The sequence below is a fragment of the Carex rostrata genome, chromosome 22 (genome assembly GCF_964058835.1).
Source record: "Carex rostrata chromosome 22, lpCarRost1.2, whole genome shotgun sequence".
NCBI lineage: Eukaryota > Viridiplantae > Streptophyta > Magnoliopsida > Poales > Cyperaceae > Carex > Carex rostrata.
Genome location: NC_135939.1, coordinates 2,847,422 through 2,868,388, shown reverse-complemented (window position 1 = coordinate 2,868,388; position 20,967 = coordinate 2,847,422).

The window sequence follows — 20,967 nt, the reverse complement described above, 5'->3', positions numbered from 1 at the left end:
ATTAGAATAGTAAAGCTAATATTATCTAAGCCTCATTAATTACATAAAGAGTTAGGCTGGGGTGCTATGGATAGCATAGTGGCCTCTATGCTACGGCTCAATATTCGAGTTTTCAAAATCCAAACGGTCGATCCGAACCGTTCATCTTATTTTCCATATTAATATCTTCTTGGAGACCAAATTTTACATTTTTCTGAATTTTTTTACTATTTATTAAGTATTTTACAAAATTGTTGATCCAACGGTGGCTGCACAAAACAGTAAAACCGTTGGATTAGCGATTTTCAAAGTGGCTTAATAAATAGTAAAAAAATTCATAAAATTATAAAATTTGGTTTCCAAGCAGATATTAATATGGAGAATAAGATGAACGGTTCGGATCGACCGTTTGGATTTTGAAAACTCGAATATTGAGCCGTAGCATAGAGGCCACTATGCTATCCATAGCACCCCAGCCTAACTCTTACATAAAAAACATTATCGTTTGCCATTGTTCTCTGGCATCAAATGTATATTTTTCTTTTTGTATATTCTACTACAAGTATAAATATCCTATTCATTAAAATAAACCTGTTTTCTTTAATGAAATAAGTTTTGTGAAAGCATTTCTGTATTTACCAATTTAACCTCCTCTTTAAGAAATTGATTGAAATAAAATCAGATAATTTAACCTTTATTAATTTTCCTCTCCATTTAAATTCAGCATCTGTATTGAGTTCCCACATTGCTGGAAGTGGAGAGGAAGCATTCCAGCACACAAGGACTTTGGATTCAATATTTTTGGCATTTTTTAAACTCTATGAAAAATATTTTAGGCATTTTTATAAAGCTTGAATTTAAATTTTCTATATATCCATGCATTGTTTGGTCTATTTAATGGCACAAAAATTCAAGGTCACTACTTCATTGGAACTCTTAGATAAAGACCTATGTTTCTCTTCCTAATTAATTAGTGCACAAATAGCTGCCTATTAAGCATAGGTTGTTGACTGGTGCACAGTTTGTATCAGATTTAAAAGAAAAAAACCCACATCTCAGTTAACAAAACATTAATCACGTGAGGACTGATAGATACTTTTGGAGGTTGCTTTCCTTAACATTTTCTAGCTCTCTGCAATTCAAACCCCTACAATTAATGCCATTCATAATTAATGTAAATACATCTTTTGAAAATAATAAAAAAAAAGTGAACATGACTACAAACTGTACAGTGATATATTCCAAATAATAATTGCACTTACAGTGATTTAATTATGTATAACATTAAATTCTATAGGACGCCTGTAATTTTGTAGGACATCATGTTTGTTGTATCTAGTGTTTTAAAATGCGGCCGCATGTGCTTATGAAGTGATTTTCCGTATACAAAATCTCATGCAATCAAATTTATGCGGTTTTAAATATACGGATACATATACGGTCCATGCTGACTTGAAAAAAAGTTTAAAAATTATTTTGCGGTAGAGAAAATTAGAATCTATAACATTTATAATATGGTAAAGAGTACAAAATACTAGACTAAATAAATTTTTAGATATAAATTAGTTTTGTTTTATTTATATTTCTTTAACAAAGCACATTAAAACCGCATATGTATTTCTACATATAAATCCGCATATGTGGCATGCGGCATGACGCATGCATGACAAAACCGCATTTTAAAACACTGGTTCAGACTGGTTGTCTCATCAACCTATTTTACAATTCCTCGCAATTGCATAGACAAAAATTCCAGAGGAATATGAATATGGAAAGAGATAAGCTAGTTAGTTTATATTCCCAGAGCATTTTGATTTTGAATCCGGATTATGATTTGATTAAGACTTGGATAATTAAGTTTATCTTTAGTTTGAGAATTAAGAGAGTGATGGATTGGTACCTCTTTGAGTAGAGACTGACGAATAATGGCTCTGTTGGTAGGGACCGCTTCCAAGAACTGGACTAGAGTATGGATTCTATGTAACCTTTTGTTTCGACGCTCTAATGTAGCGAGTCACTGAATTTTTTTTTTTTTTAGTTTAAAGAGGATTTTTGCAGTAGGTTATCTATGAAAATTATTCCGACGAATATTTAATATCAAGATCTTTATTTTTTTTGGATAATATAGGGAAAAGTTTATTGTCAGTGACCCGGTACAGGATAGTGAGAAGTAAGCCAACCTTTGTAAATCTTTCACGCAGCTGGTCACGATCCACATCATTATTGTCATACAAATGTTTATAATATATTTAGTTGTCATAAGGGTTCAAATGTCTTTATTTTTTGTGCCCCTGTCATGCCTCTATTTTTAAAAACTTAAATAACTCAAAAGTTTAAAACTTAAAAGTCAAAATAAAACCGTTAGATATGATCTATGTAATTTTCTTTATATGCTCATAAAAAATTATCACATTTTTATTTTGCTTTTATATGAATCAATAAGTTGAAAAATCAACGTTTAGAAATTATCCACATTAGTATGCATTTTTACAAGCTCAAGATGACAACCAAAATAAAGTTGAAATGCCATAATTTTTTACACGTGCATAGATAAAATGATATAGTTCATATCCAACATTTTATTTTGAATTTTAAGATTTAAATTTTAAGTTATTAAAGTTTTAAAAAATGGAGGCATAATGGAGATAGAAAAAATGGAGGCATTTGAACCTTCCTCGTCATACATATCTTCATGATATTTGTAGTTGTCAACTTGTCATAGAAAATCGTCAAGTCCTTAATCAAATATTTTGATAAAATAATATTTCGGTATTATACAAATAATTTTCATAATTCTTATTGACTTAAAAATATACATGATTGTTTAATTGACTTTTATATCTAATAGTTCTTGTTTTTTTTAATATAATCATACTAAATATGAATCCTTAACTATTATTTTTCCCTACGTACACAGGTTCCCCAGATCCAGCCCTACCTACTGTTAATTAATTAGACTTCAATATTAGAATAAAACATAATAAAGAGATCAAACCAATCTCCAAACAAACTAATCATGATTGGAATGATGTAACACATTCACTTTTTTTTTTATTATTAAATATTGTTTTAGCAAACATGAGTATTCATCCGTGATTTATTTAGTCTTCCATTAATAAAACATTAATATGTACAATTTTTTTCTTCTAACTAAAGAATTAGACGGACTAGGGAAAAAAATATTGCAAAAATTCGTTCAATTTTTTCAATGAGAAAAAAAGTAAAGTTTTCTAAAATCATCTTCAGTAGGACTTCATGTTAATTTTACTCTTAACTCATAGACAAATTAGTTTTTGTTTATGCACCTTTGCACAAAATATGATTATTGCATATTAAACAAAAAACTCCTGGCTCGTGGGTCGATTGTGATTTGTATCTGGCTCGCTCGCTAATAACTCGTTTTTTAGTGGACCGAGCTGTTAACGAGCCAGCTCGCCACTAGTTTGGTCCAAAATTAACGAGTTTCAGATGGGGTCGCGAGCTGGCTTGCCAGCTCATTCCATGTATGAATTTGTGTGAATTTGGTATGCATGAATTTATTTTATAAACTATATTTGTATGAATTTGAAATTTTGATATTTTGATATATATATATGAATTTAGTTGCAAACTAATTAATTTATAACAGTTGACTTTATAATACATTATGTAATATATTTGAGTTTTTTCAGCCAAAATGAGTCACAAGTTACTTTTTCAGCTCGAATTCTAATGTTGGCTCGCGAGCAATGAGCGAGCCAAAAACTTGTTCTAACTTGGACCGGGCCGGCTCGTTGCCAGCCCTAGACAGTGCCACACAGATCTAGGAAATGCCGCTTGTTATCCTCTAGTTCAATATTTTTTTAAAAAAAAATATGCATATGTCATTGTATTTGTTTTTAGAAAAACTACAAAAATATATTGTTGCTCTAATATTTATTAAATTATGTCTCACCTTAAGGCTTTAACTATTTAAATTATTTATAAACTCCTTGAGTATTTAGAATAATTCTATACTTACTTTTAATTATTTTGTTATGCTAGCAGGCAAAACATAAGTGCCTCTTAATTTCTAACATTTTCAGGCTAAGAAAAACCTTTCATAAAAAATTTAAAAGTCACCCTTATTTAAAAGAACAGATTATCTGTAAGAAGAATTCAAGTCAGTATAAAGAATTTTTCTGAACTAATGCTTGAAAAAATCGCTTAATATACATCATTTCCCAAGCTGCCATTATGGCCTGATTAAATGTTAGAGGTGCTTTAGATGGTGGATGAAGAATCTAAGATTGCAAAATAAACAAAAAATATTTATTATACCATCCCAGTAACTATTCATTCATATCAATTAGTACAATCCTCTATGGCCGGAGGTTAATTACATTTATGTGGCGGGTAAGTATGCACATTTCTGAGGGTAACATGTGTCAATTGATCGGATCAAATATTATTTCAATATAAATTATTGACTCAATTGAAATGGATAATTTTTTTTTAATGAAAATTAGTATTTATGCAAGTTATAATTATTATTTATTTTTTGAAAACGTTCGTAGAGGCTGCTAAGTCATGAGAGAGAATTGAACTCTCAGACTTTTGAATAACCAACAGACTTATAATTTTTTTCTAGCCAACTGTATTACCTTTTCTTTCACAAATTATAATTCTTATTCGTGTAAATTAAGAAGTATAAGTAAATTGAAGGGTCTGGACTTGGGGTTAAATTTCCACCCATTGACATAATTTTTTAGTAATTAGCACACCATGCATTAGTCTAATTTTACTAGAAAAATCCAAAATTCATCCCTAAAAAGCCCTTCATAATGAGGATACCTTTATGACACTACATACATGTATTCTATTTCAAGAATTATAATACCACATTAAGGATTGCATTTACATCGTAGTGACTACAATATTTGTCTAACAACAAGTGGAATTAAATGGGTCAAATTGAACCTTTTGAAATTGGAAAAGTGTGGGGTTGAAGAAAAATGCATGCAGTGATGTGTAACCGTTGCATTGCCCCCTAATTGGTGCTATGACCATATAAAGGTGATCATGACCCAAGTAAAAAATGAACATGGACCAATTTGTCAATGTCATCTATTATTGGCAAATACCTTATTTCATATTAAATGGACAGGTTAACACTTGCTGAAGTACCATTCATGGATAATTGTGGCTAGAAATAGGCACTAATAATGTACCTTTTATTATTTGTCTGCACATGTGTCTGGTTTTAGTTGAGTCTATATGCACCTAGACCATCTAGGATAAGAGGAGGTCGGTTTGAGAATCTTGTTATTTTAGACTTCAGTATTGATTCCAAAGGTTTGCTAAAGGTCACAGTGTATTGGTTGCACAAAGTGTTTTCTCTTTTACTTCACTTTTGTGTAAAATATCTCTTTTTTTCTTCTTCTTATTCTCTTGTCAGTTTTAGCTTTTTGTATAAGAGAATTGCACAGGAATGAAAGCTGCTCACTCTTTTTGCTCCCTTTGGTACAAAAATCTGGTTTCAGCATCTCCAAATTGGGGGACTTTTTTTTTTTTTTTTACTGGAAACCAAATTCAGGGAATTATTGGAGAGTCATGAGCAGATATTGGACCGTTAAATTTTTTTAGATGAGTTTTGATCAGATCATCGTTCAATATTATGGATATATTAAAATGCGTTTACATATTATATTTTATATTTTTTATTATTTATTAACTATTTACAAAATCGTTGTTTTCAGACCATTGAATTTTTGTACCCATCTTAATAAATAGTAAAATAATTAAAAAAATATAAAATTTGATCTGCAAGCACATTTTAATATATTCATCATGTTGAACGGTTGGGATCGACTGTTTGGACTTTAAAAATATAAGATGTAATCTGATGTCACAAAAAAAGTGTAAGTGGATCTCTCCTCTTTTAATAAATGTCTAGCGCAGTTGATTAAATTTTTACTTTTAACGTAAAAAGTTAGTAGTTAGAAAATTATTATATATTTATTATAAGTAATTAAAAAATATTAACTGAGTATAATTATGGTGTTTTTAAACTTATAAAGTTTTCTTGTGAGTTTAAATTTAAAACTTATCGATTTGACTTCAAACGATAAATGATGTGCAAAAATTATAAATATTCAAAATAATTTAGAATAAAATTAAACAGTAAAATTTGATGAAAATTTAACTTATTAACTTTATTATTTGACCATTTGACTGTACACTAATTAATTTGAAATTTCATTAATGTTGTATTTAAACACATTAGTCGTGAAGGTCGTTAATTTAAACCAGTTAGATTGGTCGTTTAAAGTCAATCCAATAAAAGAGATTTAATGGCTAAAAACACTAGTTTTACTCACTTTAATTCTCATTTTATGCTAATTAATAAATAAAAGTGTGATATTCCTGTCGGCAACGTTTGAATTTTGTTGTATGAATTCGGATTTGAATTGCAATGAAACGGTTGAATTTAGTTGAAGAGGAGCTAGCTCGAAATGAAATTGTGATATTCCAGCTACTCACGCTTTTTGTTTCATTCATGTCCTCGTTGTTCTCACAACAATAACAATCGTAGCAATTAATTCTGTGTCTCATGCAAATTAATTGGTAGCTTTAAACGATTCGAGTGAATTTCTATATAAAGATTCAATTAATTTACTGAGTGACCAAAGTAGATTAGAGCAAGCGGGTTTGAAAGGTGGATATGGTGCATTTAGGTATAAATTTGAATTTAATTTTTCATAATTATAAAGTAAAATTCTAAATACTGAATGGGAATGAGAAATTTAATCTAGGTGTTCGGATGTCAATTTTTTCTAGCATAAAATTGGATTTTATTTTCCTTCTCTTTACAAATTCATAACAAAAATGCAGTTTCGATAAATATTTTTCACAACTATTTCCACAATACAACCGAATACTCATTCACCATAATTATTTCTAAATGTACCTATGAGCATGTGTTCCAGTAAATATAAAAGTGGGTTCCCAAAACGTCAAATTTCATCCCACACAATTCCGTGACAAACAAATATATCCTTAGCATTATATGAGAGGGGTTGAACCATATAAATCTTTTAAAAATAAAATTCAATTAAGCTTCAATATACATAATTAAAAATTTAAAATCATAAGAATGACTAGGCACCTATAAAGACTATGATTGGATGTAAATTTGCTCCTAGTTAATTCCTCAAGTAATCTATTTTTATGGAATATCAAATAAGGAGAAATTCATACACAAAAATTATATTTTTTTCGACTTTATTTTCGATATACATCAAAAGGAGCTAATAAATTTCTCGGCACATACGTTGACAATCAATTAATTAAATCATAAATCTTGATGACTATCAAAATGAAGTCAAAATCCTATAGTGTTTTTTTTTTTTTGCTTGAATGTAATTTAAGATGATATAAAACACATCTAAAAATCTAAACTTGGTGCTAACTTAATCATGAATAAAACATATTGACGCTGTTTAATTAGCACCAATATCATTGACATTGAATCCCTTCTCATAGCAAATTGGCATTTTTAGTAACATTTGTTTAAATGACAAAGTGAAATTTGCGGATGTATATTTATGTCCATTATTTAGATAGTAAATGTATAAATTAGTTCAAGTTTCATTTAGCTTACTATAAAAAAATGAAAAAAAATGATCGTTTAGTTTGACTGATTTTGTAGAACCCGACTAAACAAATTTAAATTTTAAATTAGAGCAAAAATGATATACGCTTATAATTCAAATGATAGCTATCCAATAATAATTAAAAAAAAAAGTCCATTATGCACCTACAGCATTATTCTTTAATTTGATGTGCCCTGATTGTTATATATCCAATAATAATTAACATCATTATGCAATTTTTTTGTAATTATTCATTTGAAGAAGATTAATATAATTTTTCCATTTATAAAATTGTAATATTTTTATTTTAAAAACCTTCGTAGAGACTGCGAAGTCGTGAAGAGGAATTAGACTCTCGATCATTGGGTAACCAATAGTTCTATAACTTTTTCCTAGTCAACTATGCTACATCTTCTTTTCCCAAAAAAATTGTAACATTTTTATTGTAATTAATATAATTTTCTAAAAGAAACTTAAAATATTAATTGTGGGCGGTTTTAAATTACTTTGAGAAAGGCTTAGATGCTATGAATAACATAAGGCCTTCCATGCTACGGTCTCAAAAACTTATCGTATAAACTTCAAACTTCAATCTAAGTAGCTCAGTAAATTGATTATATAATGAATTTGTAGAATATCAATTTTTACCATTTTAGAATTTTTTTACTATTTTTTATGATTTATGAAAGATAGCAAAAAATAGCATAAAACAATTTTTTTTATAGCCATTTTTTTGCCATATTTCATGAATCATAAAAAATAGTAAAAATTGGTATTATACAAGTTCATTATATAATCAATTTACCGAGCTATTTAGATCGAAGTAGAAGTTTATACGATAAATTTTTAAGACCATAACAAGGAAGGTCTTATGTTATCGGTAGCACCTAAGCCTTACTCAATTACTTTTACATACTGTAGCATTCGTGATCACACGATAAATACTACGCACTTTAATAAATTTCTCTATTAATTGAGATCGCACGATCCAATAAAAAAGAGTTTGCCAGATCAGCGTGCTTATATTCGATCCACATCATCCATCCAGTCGAACAGTTTCAATTCAAGCTCTCAATATTTCATCTTAGACAAATTGGTACGTAGGTATTAAGATGTGCAACGCATGATTGAGCACGTAATGTGAGAGAGAGAGAGAGAGAGAGAGGGAGAGAGAGAGAGAGAGAGAGAGAGGGGAGGGGGTGAGTAACAGTTGTAGGGACAGATCTATGATTTGGAAGAGAGCGAAGGTGCGTGAGAGACCACAAGGAGACAATCGTCACGCATTCATTTAAGGTGCAAAAATGGCACACGTACAATTATGAGGAGGGTCTTTAAGTAATTGAGTTCTTGTGCCCTGCTGCTGCTTCCCATGCAAGGCTGGAGGCTTCCTCTGTTAATTTTTCTAAATTTTTTCCCCTATTTATTTCTGGTCAATTCCCTTGTCTACACGACTGCACACTCTTAGGACCACTTTGGTTAAAAAATTTCATGGTGATATAAAACTAAAAATGTCAGTAATTTTGAAATAAAGAATTACTGGTACAGCAGTACGTACTATGATCGGAGTACCAAAAGGTTTCAATTTAGTTCAGTAGAATATATATATAGGAGTAAGGCTTGGGTGCTATGAATAGCATAAGGTCTTCCGTGTTATGGTCTAAAAAAATATATCGTGTAAACTTCAACTTCAATTTAAGTAGCTCAATAAATTGGTTATATAATAAGCTTGTAAGTTATTAATCTTTACTATTTTTTATGATTTATGAAAGATGACCTAAAAATAAAAGAAAATTATTAATATTTTAGGTCATTTTTTGTCATATTTCATAAATCATAAAAAATAGTAAAAATTAGTATTCTACAAGTTTATTATATAACCAATTTATTGAGCTACTTAAATCGAAGTTTAAAATTTATACGATAAGTTTTTGAGGCCGTAGCACGGATGAACTTATGCTATCCATAGCTGATAGCACCCAAGTCTTATTCTATATATAGAATGAACTTTTTACTGTTCCTTCAATAGTTAAATAGGGAACATTATAATTAAGCTGTATCATATTGTTCCCTGCTGTCATCTTCTGTTAATAATGAAAAGATCCATGTTAATTAATGGAGATTCATTCAATTTGTTTGAATGGAAAATGCCATTTTTTTTTTTTTTTTTTTTTTTATCTATGCATTTGTGGGTGAAGAATAGTGCTAATTCAGATAAGCGAGTTATTTTGAACTCTAAATTAAGTTAGCGACTATTCGGAACTCTTGAATTCAGACCATTGAATTTTGTACCCATCTTAATAAATAGTAAAAAAATTCAGAAAAATGTAAAATTTGGTCTCCAAGTACATATTAATATGGAGAACAAGATGAATGGTTCGGATCGACTGTTTGAACTTTGAAAATAAAAATATGTTCATTTTACAAATAGATCCTTATGTCCATAGAATCATCACTCTAATTTATTTTATGTGTTATACACTTATACTATACATCTGAATAGTGTTTGTATCATTTGAATTGGTAGAGTTCTTATTATTTATTCTTTATTTTTTCTGACAATTTATTGTTTGAATTTATTATTATAAAATATGAATAATTTTAATGTATAACTTTATGATACATCTATTTGATACTTTAGAAAATATTATTAGAGTTTTAAAATTAAAATTACATTTTTTTTTCAATTATTTTGATAGGGTGTTGTATCAAATTTGTGTAAATTTAAAATTTTGTTGATCATCCATCATCATAAAGTAATTAACATCTCACTGTTAAAAAATTTAAGTTGTTTGATGAATGATTATAAATTTGATACACACATTATTGATAAAATAAAGTACATATCTATAATTTTAACTTGTATTTTGAATAACATTTTTCAAGATAATAAATAAAGACAGTAAAAACAGACTTAAAAGTTACTTTTTTTTTTCAAAATAACATAGAAGTTAAATATACAGTAAAAAATAATCTACTAAAAATGAAGCATATATGCATAAAATTATAGAGGGTTCCAATATCTCATATCTTTCTTATCTCATCGTACCTCATATTTTATATAATTGTTTTCAAAATCCAAATTATCGATGCAAACCAATATAGTATTCAAACTAAAATATACTTGGGATGGAATTTTATAATTTTTTTTTTTACCATTTTCTAAGATAGGTACCAAATTATTGTTTTTTTGTACTGTTCAAAAACAATGATTTTCTACCGATCTAAAAATATAGTAAAAAAATTCCAAAAATTATAAAATTCCATCCCTAAGCATATTTTGGTATGAATGTCATGTTGAACAGTTCAGATTGATAGCTTGAATTTTTAAAAAAAATATATAAAATATGAGCTATAATAAGATATGAAAAGTATAAGGTATCAGAACTATCCTCAGAATTACAGTAGTATTTTTCTCTATGTAAAAACAGAAATCTACTCACCCCATTAATTATAAGTACTCGATCCAGGGACCCAACATGTCGTTTTCGTTTGCACCGTGGTTTTCGTACAATTGTGATGCAATTGAATCGGTCAGCCTTTTGACCTCGGATAGAAAATTTAAAATTCAAAACTACAAGTCAAAGTGACAGCATTTCCGTTAGCCCTTGAACAATGCAAGCTGGAGAAAATTGTTTTCGTATTAAAAAAGTTTAAGAACAACCCTTTCCTGAGCACATGCACAGCTCTTCTTTAGAAAAATGTTATAACTGTTACGCAAATTTTTGTCATTAATTTAGGGATCAGACAGTTTTCATTGTATCCAACCAAATTTAATTACAAGCCTACAAAGTTGTATTCATCTAAGCTACATAGAAAAATACAATAATTACAGACTCCCTATGGCCCTTATAGATTTTGCAGCTAAATCCCTAAAACATAAATAATTATTTTCAAATCATATATATAATCAATACAACTGCATGCACCTTTCATCAGTTCTGCTTCTATATATAATTAGAAATATGGCATTTAAGTGATATTGATACATTAATTAGCCAAAGGTCTTTAACTGTTTGCCAATCATTTGTAAAATAATTAAAAGAAGCAATCCACTGCCAAATTGATTAACATATGAACATGAAACAAAAAAAAGGTAGATTGTTGTCTCAGGTTGATCAGAGAATACACAATTTGTAATACTTGACCATTCTCTTCTAAATTGACCTTAGTTAAATTTCAATTTATTTAACCAGTCATAGAAATATTTTAATTTTAAAGAGAATTTTTGAACCAGATAGTATAAAAGACTAATTTGTTTGGAGCATCTTCATATTCAAACCAGTCATAAAGAGATTTAACATAAAATTTTCCATTTGTGTCCATCTTCACACCAGACCAGCTAATTGTCTCCTAAAAGAAAGTTTTAAAGTGTTATATTAGAAAACATAATAAACTAAGATATAGGGGGGAGATCAATTTGAAAAGGAGAATTTTATGTATATCATTAAAAAATCTCAAAATTGCGCATTTCAAGTTTTAAAATTTGTAATATCATATTTATCCTTCTAAATTTAGAAAATTTATAATTTTATTTAATCTATTGTCTTTTCAATTAAATATATATTAAATTTATAAAGTTTTCATTTTATCTTTTATTAAAAAATAAAAACAATGTAGAAGAAAATAAATGGATCCGTTGTGAATGCTGTGACACATATACTTGTCATTTACACAAATGTTTGTGTGTGCGTCATAAGTAAGAAAATAAATGTAAACATATTTTGTTTATTTTTAATAAAGGATAAATAGAAACCTTTATAAATTTGAAATGAGTTTTAATAGGAAATAGGAAAAATTGGATGAATTTCTGAGTTTTTAAAATTTAGAAGGGTAAAAATGATATTACTAATTTTTCAAGGAACAATACGTAATTTGGAGATTTTTGAAGGATATACGTGAAATTCTCCCATTGAAAAAAAATGAAAATATACATGTACACTTCAATGCTCTCATGTCTATTTATCTAACCAGAACATGGTATTTTTGCCATCAATTATTTTTATTGAGCCCTATATTAATCATCTTTTAAGACTGGACTCTGGAAATATTATAGAAATAGACAGTTTAAATTAAATTTTTCAAAACCATCTGTCAGACCCCGATAATGAGAATCAAAGTATAATTAAAATACAATTAGAAATCATTCCAACGGTATAATGATTAGAAAGTTTATATTCCCAAATTTGTATGTTATACTGTTCGATGTTGGCTCAAAATATCACTTCTCATTTCATAAATCTTGCTTACAATAACTTTAATTTTCATGTGAGAGTATGATACATACATATACACGACATAAAAAGAAAAGATAATGTTGAGAAAATTGAGAGGAAAGAGAAAGACACACATGACCCATGCAACATGGTAAAGGGGCCGTGCACTGCAAACCTAAACTGAGGTCCCCCTCAGTATACCAGTATATCTGTTTATAGCGTACTGTATACAGTTTCTATAGGTATATTTTGGAGTATTGAGCAGGTACTTCAATCTTGGCATTTTGGAAGCCATACAAATTATATATCAAACAAGGGGCTGCTATGAAACTCCAATTTAGTATTATTCTATTTTTTTTGCCAGTATATTGTTTCAACTGGAAGGATCAAAGAGTGAATGATAATGTGAAGACAAACTGGCTACAGAAGTTGGATGCATCTATTATTTTTTACGTCCTGTTCTTCGTACTGAGTTGTCTGATAGTATAAGTGCATGGACCAGATCAGATTTGGATCAATGCCAGAAATCATTATTCCTACTGTTTTTGCTGCTACATATTCTTCATTTTTTTTTTAAGTAATTTCATTATTCACTTGATCCATTGCTTGTATAATTATGTAACTATATTATTAGTAAAATCTGGTTATTTATCCAAAATTTATCTCTTTGATTGAGGCTGTTGGAACCCCGGCTCCGCCTCGGCAATTGCCTTCACTTTATTGCAACAACCTTCGCCATCTCTTGATGCTCGAATCTGTGCATTCCTGTGTGACCTTACCTATCTCAACTTTCTCTCTCTACATCTCTGACACAACACAGAAGAAGATGGCAAGACTGCAAGAAATCGAGAGATCGAGAAATAAAGGATGAAATTGCCAAGATTGTTTAGGATTTTCTTTCTACCATTTCAGCCAAACCAACTTTGATTTAAAATAAAAACTGAAAATGCACATCTGAAATCTAAAGCAACAAGCTGGACAACTGGTCTCTGATTTCCTTTTTCAAGTGTCAGTTTTCTGGGACCAATTAGCCCTTGTGGAACCAAAATGGATCGCTGATGCAAAACTATACAAAAATTACTGTGGGAAAACAGATTAGTCAATTTCTCGTGTCCTTTTGCAGTAGTCAGTGCAATACATGGAATCAACACCGCGAAGAGGATAGCAATAAAAAGGGTAATGCACACCCCAGCCCATTAAATTCATCACGAAGGCGAAAAGAAATTGAACTGGTCTAATTTTGTCAATGATTTTCGTAATGTTTTGTAGTACATAACCATCCATTGTGGTTTGATGAGGTTTAATTGGTCCCAATAATAGACATTTGAGAATGTAATCCGAGACGATTGTTCAAGTTCTTCTATTATATTTCGGATATTCATTTCCCCAGTTTTTCAAATCAAAGTCAGTTTGGCTGTACTGGTCGAGGAAAAAAAAATCCTAAACAGCCTTGGCAGTTTCAAATTTAATAATTGCAAACTAATTGAATGGATCAACAAGTTTGTAATCCAGGCAAAGTCTTATTGCTCTCAATTTCTCATTGATCAACCTCACTTTCTCACCTTGTCAATATTTTGGTTTCATTTTTCAAATAGATTGCAGACTTACCGAACATGCTTAGTCTCACAAGACATATTTCCACAATCTTCGATCATTTAACAATTTTTTTTTTCTGACAACACCATTGTTTATAGTTCTGGCCATCAAGTGTAACAGAAATAGGGTGAACTAATTCAGATGCCATTGTAACTAACAATAGGTGCAATCAAAAGATTTTACTGAAAAGAGCAGAAGACGACTGGATCTCTGAAAAGAGCACGAGCGGGCACCTCCTCCTTTCTTTCCCAATCTCTGAAATCTTTGAACTCTCTCTGTCTTCTTGTATGTCGAGTCATAGTGTATGCGAGAGACAGTTCGAAACAGAGAGAGAAAGAGCAACGAACAAACAAAGGGTGATGGAGGTGGAAGACAGGGAAGAGCTTTGAATCAAGGCTCTGATATCATGTAAACAGAGGTAATCTATTGGAATTGAATAGCTTGATTTTACTAATTACATGGTCTGTGGTTAGATATTTATAAAGCAATGGATTAAAAAAAAAACATATAAAAGTAATAAAGAAAAAATATGAAGAATATATATACTGCAATAAATATAATTGAAAAAAAAACAGAGAGGAAAGTACTGACAATGTTTGTGTTAAAAGAATCTAATCTTCATGGCAGAAACAAAAGCATAATAAGTACAAAATTAATACAAGTATATAACGGTTTTCAAATCTTGTATGCAAAAAATAAAATTTAAGAGAGCTATTCATCTCCAGTAGTAATACTGTGCAAGGACATCTCTCTTTATTGCACGAATGCTGTGGTCCTTTGCTGTGTCCACAGCATCTTTCGCAACTCCACGTTTTCCTCTAAAGTACTTCTCCCCCTTCCTTTTGTTTGTTTGTTTGTTTGTTTTTGTCTTTGTTTTTTTTATTTAGACTTGTGTACTGACTAGTAAGAGCATCTCCATCTATAATATTATTATAATTTCTAATCTAAGGTAGAAAGTTTCTATTTTGATTTTAGGAATGTGAAAAGTATTTTATTTAGAAATCGTGCAAGAAAGTTTTTTTTTTTTTATTAAGAAACTGTTTATAAACTCCACGATGCTCAAATGATTGGCTAAAATTATTTTATCATTTTTAATTTATTGTTAACGCGGCTTAATATAGATTTTAAAATTAATTTCAGGATGTAAAAGTTTAGAAACTTTAGAGGCTTTAGTCTGTAAAAAGTAATTAACAATCATTTAGAAACTCATTTTAGTTGCTAAAATAAAGATGTTCCAAGTCACATACTCTGTTCATTATTATAATCCGTATTTTTTTTGGAATAAATATTCATTCTTTGGGCCGTTTTTTTTTTCTCTGTTTTCTCCCTTTACTCTTTTTTATATTTATAATTTTATATGACTATTATTGGTATTGTGGTACACAAATTAATGCAAACAAATGGCCAATACATTTTTTTTTTTGGTCATGAGCAAGAAACAAGGCTTTCATCATACTCCGTCTAATTTATTTTTTCCAAACTTATGTGTAAGAATTCAGATAGGAAAAAAGAAGATACAAAATGTTGTTTGTATTTTGTTTAGGTATTACGCAACTTGAGATGTACCCAAAAAGGGAATGTGTGAATTGCATTATATTTGGGCCTCATTAAACTCTTCAATTAGGATGGGCCAACTTCTAGGCTTTTTGAATAGCCTGTACTTGGACCTTACTTGACCGCTTTTTTTTTATTATTTCATTCGATTCTGATTGATTTAATTTTTGTTACAAAATAAAATTATGTTCGCTTATTTTGACACAAAAAAAACGTGGAGAAGTGGAAGAAGGATTTTATATTTTTGTGAGAAACTTAACAATTCTCTCCATTGATTTTAAGAGGAATGATTTTTTCATAGCATGAACTCTAATCCTTCAGGGTAAATTTTGATACATGAAATGCCGAATTTTTTATTAATATCCAAATTTAATATTAAATTTCAAAAAATAACCGCATCAGGAAAGTTTCTCGAAATATACCCTTTCCGGAAATTTTTTTTCCGGAAACAGAGGCTACTTCCGGAAATTTTTTTTCCGGAAACAGCACAGACTACAAATGGCGCTGTATGCCGTTCGTCCCCGTCCCCATCACACCCCATCACATTTCTTCAGCGTTTTTCAAGGTATTTTTTTTTATTTAATTTATTTAATTTTAAATGGTTTAAAATAATGTCCAAATAATTTAGGAAATACCGAATGGTCTAGAATAATTTAGAAAATACCAAAATGGTTTAGAATAATTTAGAAAATACCGAAATAGTCTAGAATTGTTTAGAAATTACCGAAATAGTGTAGAATAATTTAAAAAATACCAAAATGGTGTAGAATAATTTAGAAAAATACCGAAAAGGTGTAGAATAATTTAGAAAAATACCCAAATAGTGTAGAATAATTTAGAAAATACCAAAATAGTGTAGAATAATTCCAGAAAATACCAAAAGGTTTAATTTTCGGGCCCTCAAAGTCTTGTAACATCTCCTGCAACCTCCTAGGTTTGCATTTGTTCACTCCAGCTATGAACCTGTCGCTGACCTCTCTCTTATGGCCCACGTGCTTGTAGAGATTTTCGGCAACATGTTGGGAGCAATACCGATGCACACATTGATCGGTAGACTCATCCCATCCGAGATTTGGATCCTGAAACACGGCTTTAATTCCCAAATGTCTATCCGATATGACACAAAAGAATCGATTATCTCCAATTACTTCCAACCTTAACCATCTCATAAAAAAACCCCAGTTGTCAGCGCTTTCTTTCTCCACAATTGCAAAAGCCACTGGAAGCAATTGGTTTTCAGCATCGTACATACATGCCATTAGCAGCCTACCTTGGTACCGTCCCGACATGAAACATGCATCGATACTAATCACTGGTTTGAGGAACGGTATCGCTGCAATACACGCTCCAAATGCCCATGTCGCTCTGTGGAAGTGCCTATCAGTTTCTTTCTCAATCGGTTTCGAGATCACACAATACTTAGTTCCTGGATTGTTTCTCTTGATGGCTTCCAATAGTGGAATAAGCAAGTTGTACGAGTTCTCCCAACTCCCAAATAGATTTGCAATAGCAAGCTCACGGCCTCTCCATAATTTGTTGTACTTGGGGGTTACCTTATCATATTTCATCATGACGATATCTCGAATATGATTTATAGAAGAGCACACGTCCCTTCTAATGGTCTTATCAATCGCAAGAGCAACCATCTCTGCTGTAAGCTGACAATGATCAGTACGTGTTGCCGATACTGTGCACGTATGAGGAAGTGCTTGTTTGGTAATAATCCAAGATTCTGAAAGACCGTTCTGCTTTGCGGACACCTTAAATTTACAAAAAACATCTCTGCACCCCACCTCGTAACGTCTAGGTTCGCTCCTAATAACCCTGCACTCACAATTATTTTCAAGATGAAACTCATTGATTGCTATCTTTAGAGCTGTTTTCGACTCAAAAAATACACCTTTAGCCAATGGATTATCTGTCATTTTTTTTTAGCTGCCGAAAAAATCGACATCCGCAGGCCGAAAACCGGATATGTCATTGAAACTGTCAACCGGATGTGTCATATTTTCCCGACCAGTAATCGGGTACTGTGATTGACGGAACTGTGGTTGTGACTGATTGGGCTATCCGATATCATCATCGGAACCCGACGACTCACCGGAGAGCATCTCATCTCCACTCGCCAAACTATCAGAATCAATTGCATCCACAGGTACATGCGAATCATCGCGTACATGTCTGCGGACCGCACTGGAACTGGGTCGGGATCTCATTGGTATATCCACAGAGTGCCGACCGGTACTAGGTCGGGATCTAACTGGTATTGGGTCTTGATCCACATGATTCTGACTGCAACTGGGCCGGGATATAACTGGTTGATCCACAGAGTTGCTACCGGTGCTGGGTCCGGGTCTCATTCTTACATCCACAGAGTACCGACCGGTGCTAGGTCGGGATCTAACTGGCATTGGATCGGGTTCCACAGGATTCTGACTGGTACTGGGTCGGGATCGAGGTTCAGGAATCTGACTAGTACAGTTCGGTTCCAATTCTACATATAACTCCATAATCTTGAACCTTTGTGAAAAAGACGACACAATTCCTAAAATCATTTCGAATGATTGTTGGTCCATTACCGGTACTAATTGATAGTCACGTTGTCCATCGGTGGACATATTAAACCTGGCTTGAATTTCCAGATTTGCTTGACTAGCATTGTACCCAACAAATTTATAAATCTCATTATGAAGATAATCAAAATTGTGGTTCACGGTTAGCGGTAATGAGTATTTAGCTCGGGTACTGTAATAGACCCCGTCATCATTATATTGGATTTCCCCTCCAGTATAAATTTTCGCACAAATAATTGTCATTTTTAATTTCGATTGGTCTGGCAATTTCAAAAATAACAACATATAATTAATTAAAAATTGTGTTGCCATTGGTAAAAATATTCTAGACAATTTTCAATAATTATTCTACACTATTTTGGAATTTCATAAATTAATAGGGCAACATTCTAAACTATATTGGAATTTTTTAAATTATTATAAACCATTTTGGAAGGTTGTAAACAATTCTAAATTTTCTGCACAATATTATAAAAAATAAAAAAAAAATTTTGGAATGAAGTAATTAATTATAAATTAAATTAAATTAAAAATAACATAAAGAAAATAAAATTACCTCAATCGAAAACCGGTCGATCTGACTGTCAGAGCTCCGTAAGGAATCCGAAAAGCAAAAAGTTCCTAAAACAATTCTAAATCATTTCAGAATTAATCAAAATTATTTCAGAATTAATAAAATTATTTTAGAATTAATAAAACTTTTAAATTTATTCTGCACTATTTTTATTTTTTTCAATTAATATGACAATATTCAGAATTTAAATAATTTCAAATTAAATAGTTACATATTTAAATAATTACAAATTAAATACTTCTAAATTTAAATTATAAATAAAATAAATTTAAATTACAAATAAATTAAATTTAAATTATAAATAAATGAAATTAAAATTATAAATTAATGAAATTAAAATTATAAATTACTTAAATTTAAAATATAAATAAATTAAATTATAAATAATAAATTAATTAAATTTAAATTATAAATAAATTAAAACTTACTGTGAGAGAGCGGGTGATGTGAAAGCGACGACACTCTGCGAATTTATAAACTAAATTCAATGCATTTCCGGAAAAAAAATTTCCGGAAATTCCGTCTATTTCCGGAAAAAAAATTTCCGGATTTAGCCGGTTTCCGGAAATTTTTTTTCCGGAAATAGGGCCTGTTTCCGGAAAAAAAAATTTCGGAAAGGGTACATTTCGACAAATGATGGTCATGCGGGTATTTTTTGAAATTTAATATTAAACTTGGATATTAATAAAAAATTCGGCATGAAATGACTAAAAGTGAGATCTATGTCAATTATATATAATTTTTTTTTTGTTAAGAATGAATACTTTGTCAATATGAATTAAAATAAATTTGATATTTGTATATATTTTAAAATATCTAAACATGACTGATGTTTATAGAAACAATAAACATAATTATATGTTTGCACATATTTGTACAAAATTCATTTTTCTGATCATTTCTTATTATTAATTTTTAATGTAGCAAATTTATGGGCGCATTAAAATTTACATTAGCGACATGCAGACACTGGGAATTTTGCAATATTAGAATACCTTGATTTTAAATATGGTCAGTGATATATGAATTTTATCAATTAATCAAAAATCTAAACAATGAACAAAACATCAATCAGTTTTCTTATTGCGTGCATATACAACACATTAATTAAACGTCACTATAATATCTCAAAAAAATTAGTTTATAATAGTATATAAAATTTTGGCAGAAACTTTGATTTATATTCTTTGTAAATTGCTGTTCCAGTATTAAAAATCAGCATCATCTTACAATAGAAGAATTTAATAAAGCGAAAGTGCAATTAGAAGTGTAATCTTTTTGCACATGTTAAACTTATTAAGGAAATTGTGAATCAAAACTTAAATAATCAACTTTCTGATTGAGAACTTATGTGGTCATGCCCAGATAAATATATTGACAACGTTAATTTTACTCCCATGCAACATACGGAAATTAGAGCGAAAATCTAGAACTAGCCACCACCCTTCTCTCTCTCCTCCTCCTCCTCCCAAATTCATACTCCATATTCGTACGTCTTTTCCGCTACTTGTAGATCTCATCTCCAACGCATCATGCCCTCCTCTCTCTTTCGCTCGGCTCTATTTCTTTGAGTAGAGAAGATAATGAGAGAGAGAGGAGGGAACCGAGCGGAGCCGATCAGAACCAAGAGCGCAGTATCATCGGAGTTCGGAGCGTAGAGTCCTCATCTTGATCAGAGTGCGATGGTGAGTAGATCCAGTTGTCGGAGTGCAACGACAGTTGGAAGAGTGGATCCGGTCGTGGAGCAAGATGAAGATTAAGGTATTAGAGCGATTATGAGTGTATATATGTAAAATTAGAAGAATAGATCTAGTTAAAAAGTAGATCTAAAAATTTAGAATATGATTAAGGGCGATTAGAGTAAT